This window comes from Erigeron canadensis, chromosome 6 (genome assembly GCF_010389155.1).
Source record: "Erigeron canadensis isolate Cc75 chromosome 6, C_canadensis_v1, whole genome shotgun sequence".
Lineage (NCBI taxonomy): Eukaryota > Viridiplantae > Streptophyta > Magnoliopsida > Asterales > Asteraceae > Erigeron > Erigeron canadensis.
In genome coordinates, this window is record NC_057766.1 from 6,137,258 (window position 1) to 6,141,955 (window position 4,698).

The window sequence follows — 4,698 nt, forward strand, 5'->3', positions numbered from 1 at the left end:
GCGTGTTTATGGAGTTCGACGATCGTCTCGGAATGCTAAGATTGAAACACTCCTAGCCCCACAGCTCTTTGTGTTGGGGCCGGCCGAGATAACCATTTCATACCTCCCCTGATTTTCAATTGTTAGTTGCCAAGGTTTGCCTTATACAGCTTAATTCGCAGGCAGCAGAAAGTTTTGTGTCAGCAGCTCTACAGAGCCAGGGATACTGTCCCATAAATGGGAATAGGTCCATACGATCGAATAGGGTCTCTGCCAACCAGTGAGGAAATTAGTTGGAAGTCCTTATTGCGTGTAAGGCTGGAATTTATAGTTATTATCCGGTCAAATGGAGAATTGAAAGGTGGGTCTTCCTATTCCCGCTTATGAAGGCATATGCCGGCCATCACTTATATTGATCGGATGGGTGGGCGAAGGTATCTTCTCTCTTCTTTCATGGGGTCTCCTATATAAATCTAGCCCGTTATTTCATAACCGCAACTTTTCCACCCGAACTTTTTATTTGGCTCGCTTACTTGCCCGAGTGAGTGGGCTTCCAGTACAGCTTAGTTGAGAGTGACCTTGTCACTGACTGTGTTCCCTTAACCTTAGAAATAGCCGACTACTTACTTCAATTGCTCAAGGGCTTGGGTCAGAAGTGTATTGCTACCATCCGACCTCGAGACAGAACTAAGGCTATCCCTTCTGGGTTCAGTTTTATGCTTTGTTTTGCTTCCGTCTTTCTGTCTTACTTGGTTGACTTCAACAAGGCTTGATAGTTCAAGTAGTAAAGGAGGTAAGAGGCCTAGAAAGGTTCTCGCTTTTCGCTCTCAAGAGGAGGTATATACCTTCTTCTTTTCCCAGTAGCCGGTGCAGAAGACGAGAGGGACCTAAGCGCAGCATCTCATTCCTCTCTTTTCATCTCCAAGAACTCCTACTCGTGCAGGGTAGGGGAAAGAGCGCTTACTTTTACACCGACTAGGAGAAAAGAGTAAGGGCTGATTCAACTAGCACTGGTTACGTCCTTCTTTCAAACATAGTCTGATTGAACACTATGAAAATCTTTCATTCGGCAAGAGATTCAATAGAAACTGGCATCCTTTCTAAATATGCTCTTGCTTTCAAGGTGAGAGAGACTTGGGAAAGAGGCGGCGAAGATCAAACCTTTCAGAAAAAGCGAGTCAGTGTAGTGCCCCTCAACCGTCTTTCCATAAAGAACATATCATGGATAGCCTGCCTATCTTGATAGTCGTTAGTGGTATACAATCCAAAAGAAGGAATCATAGTAGCAGCCTCCGGTATCCGGTAAAGGGTAAAGGAGCGCCTATTAGTATAGTATACGGCCTTGGAACCAGCCAATTCGCTTACATTGATGACACTACTAAACAACAGATCCTTTGAAGACAGATAGTAATAGATCTTGATTTGCCTTCAATAAATAAATGGACGGAATACTCCACGCACAGGCAAGCCGTCAAGATGGATGATGAATAAGGGAAACTCCTAACTCGGTTGAATCTTGTGACTGGAAGGGCACGGACGGATTAAGGGAGGGAAGGAAGGAACTGTGAAATAATAGAAAAACCTGTTTGACTCGCCGCTGGTGCTATTACTGAATCGGTTGTGAAAGAATGGCTTTTGTTCTAATCATCCGTTGTCTCCATATCCGTTGTTCAAATAGCAGCTGCTTGGCTTGGAAGGGTTTCATGAATGGAATCTGCATCCCTTGCGCTATAAGCGATGTTTTTTTAAACCAGTGCTATGTTTGCAATAGACGGTGCCGCTGTTGAATCAGATATGGCACTTGAGTGAGTGGCATATCGAAAAGATTCATATGCCTCGAACAAGAGAAATGTCTTTTGAATGGAAGGCACCTATTATGAGGGAATGGTCTTTTGCAAGACTAAGGGCTTAGAGAGAAAGCAAGAAATCCTATTAGAGTGATGCAAGTCAGCCTATAAGATGAAACCGAAGATACTAAGCCAGAGTTCGTAGGCGGGGAGCTACGGCTGAAAAAAAAGTATCTAAGACATAGTGTTGCCCCGACAGCTGCAACCTGATCAAACCTAGCTACTCTCATCTTGTCCGTTCGAGTTCGTATTCAAGCTAAGTCTCTTTTTCTAGGAGGTAACTGTAGTAGCGAGAGTAGTAAGAAGGCTATCTCTTCAGCTTTGTCCAATCATTCCGCTTCTAACCGTTAAGCCCTCTTTCATCAAGAACATGAAAAGCAGTTAAGTAGCCGGGTTAGATTAATTGTTATGGTAGATCCAATCGCTGTCACTATACTATTTATTATTAGTTCAGTGCGCTTTCGAGGTAAAGTGTGAACAGCATGGCTTATACAGGTAGGGCCTCAACGTCCATAGGGAATTTTTCTCATGGTTGCAACTCGAGATTCCCTTCATACGAGACATCCTTCAATGAAGCGAGCGACTTACTATCAGGCGAGCAACAACTACATTTTATCATTTTGATAATAGATTGAAAACCGAAAGACAATCCTAGGTCCGAAAAGAGTCAAGCATACTTGTTGGCTACCCGTTAGCCTGAACCTTCTACTTTGGCTTAACATTCTATTGATATATCTAGAAAGCATCTGACTTTCGGGAAGAAGAGGTATTACCGAAGGCTTCGTCGCTTTCCTTCCCTAGCCGGAATAAATCCATTTCTTTTGTCTGTAAGAGAAAACTTATTCCATGAAATAGGAGCGCAGCGGAGTCATGAACAAACAAGAATAGCCACTTCCTTATCTACGCTATTGACTTTCCTCCCCTCGTGGGAAGTAGTCTCCCTTCTAAGGTCGGTCAACGGTAGTCTCCCTCCTAAGGTCAGTCGACAGGTAGCACTTCTCCGATTTCTGTTCTAGAGCCGAGAGAAGAATGCACACTGCATATCCCTCTTTTATGGCTTATAAGGAGAGTCTACGGTAAGCAATAGAGTCCACAACACCTAAGTTACTCACATATTAGGATTGGTTAGTAGTATTTGATTATGAGACTAGGGAAAGTGAGACCATAGCCCTAAGTTCTTCTTTAATTGCTTATAGTGCACTGAACTAGGAAAAAGACCCTAATCTAAAGCCAGAATCAAAGGCATTGCCACGGGGAAGTGAAAGGTGGCATGAAAGTAGAATCAGATTCTCAGAAGCAGACTGTCTTGAATTCATGTCATGCTTGAAGACTGCTTGAAAGCTAATCCTGCCTTCCTTCTAGCTTGACTGACAGCAATTCCACCGCGGAAGGATCCACGAAAGCCCTCGCTTGCTACAGCTTTCTAGCTACAGATCTCCCATCTTCCATCTTCATCTACCTATCATGACAAGGAAATTAATTTAGCATTAGTGGGACTATCGTTCACTGCCTTCCCTCTGATCTACCAGCTTAAACCCTGTGTTTCTTCCTACTATCGTTCACTTCCATACCTCTGATCTACCGGTTGAGCTCCCTTCCCTCTCTTCCGTTCTGTCTGATAGTCATTCCCCGCGCTTCTTCTGGTTTCAGTCAGTATGGTTGCTTCCTTGGTTCAGCCTCTCTTTCGGTTAAAAAGATCCGTATGCCCCTGGCCTTCCTATTGGTTCACCAACCCGCCATTCAGTACCGTTCGCACCCGCTGTCACAGGTTTTGAACCCTTAGACGAGTCTCGCTTGGAGTAGTACTCTGTACTCTCCACTACTTGTAATGTCCATTTACTACTATAATGCCTACTTGCAACAATGCCCGCATTAAACGCCGATTCTTCCCATGCAACGTGCTCCCCCTATATGGGTCATCAGTTCGAGTGGCATCCGTGTAGTCAGTACCACTTGTTTCTGTCTCCGACGACTCTTGCCTAGATAGCTCAGGCCGTACCGCCACTGGCGCTTGCTTTCCGTGCGTGGGCAGGGTCCCTTCGGAAGACGAAGCCAGTCCAGATTCCAGAAACACACAAGCTACGACTTTCTTCTTTGGACCCTCGCAAACTATGGTTACAGCTCCAGAGACCAAGTCGATCCTAGCTTCCCTCCACCTCAGCTTGCCTTCTTCTTTTGCCTCTCTATTCTATGTCCGTTGCTTATTCCCCTCTACTGTGCGGGTGCTAAGACTAGGCGAAGAATCAATGAATCAGTTCGCTTGACAACCCGAGCCTTCGAGCTATAGTTCTTCTGATTTGGCTAACATCCTTCGATGACAGCCGACCGAAGGAAGACGCACCGGGAGCCTACTTCTATCTCATCATAAGCAGGCGCATAGGCTATAGAATATAGAATCCCACCTTCTACTCTATCAGCTACTCTAATTTTGAGTTGGTCATAGCTTGACAGTTTTTGGGGCTCACTTTGCGGGTCAGAACTATTGGAAGATGAAAGAGAACTTATTTAGACGAATAGTGTGCCGATGCCATTACCCCCCAAAAGCCTACATTAGCAGTGCGGGTGAAATCAGACAGAAACCAAGTCCAAGAAGACCGAGAAGGCCTTGGGGTAATAGAACAAGGGAGGAAGAAAGGAAGGAGCTTCGGCTCCAGTTTCGCAAACGTAGACTTTTTCCGGGTTAGCTAGAGAGAGCGATATTCATCTTTTATAGCTTGTTTACCGGAGGCCTTGTTTTCAGGTTTGATAGAATAAAGAAGTAGAATAGATCTCTCTTCTTAAAGTATACAACACTTCCCGCACGGTTCACACGCGAAAGGTTAACGTCGTCTCTGTCAAATAAGCTATGAGCTTGGTAATACCAGTTGCTGAT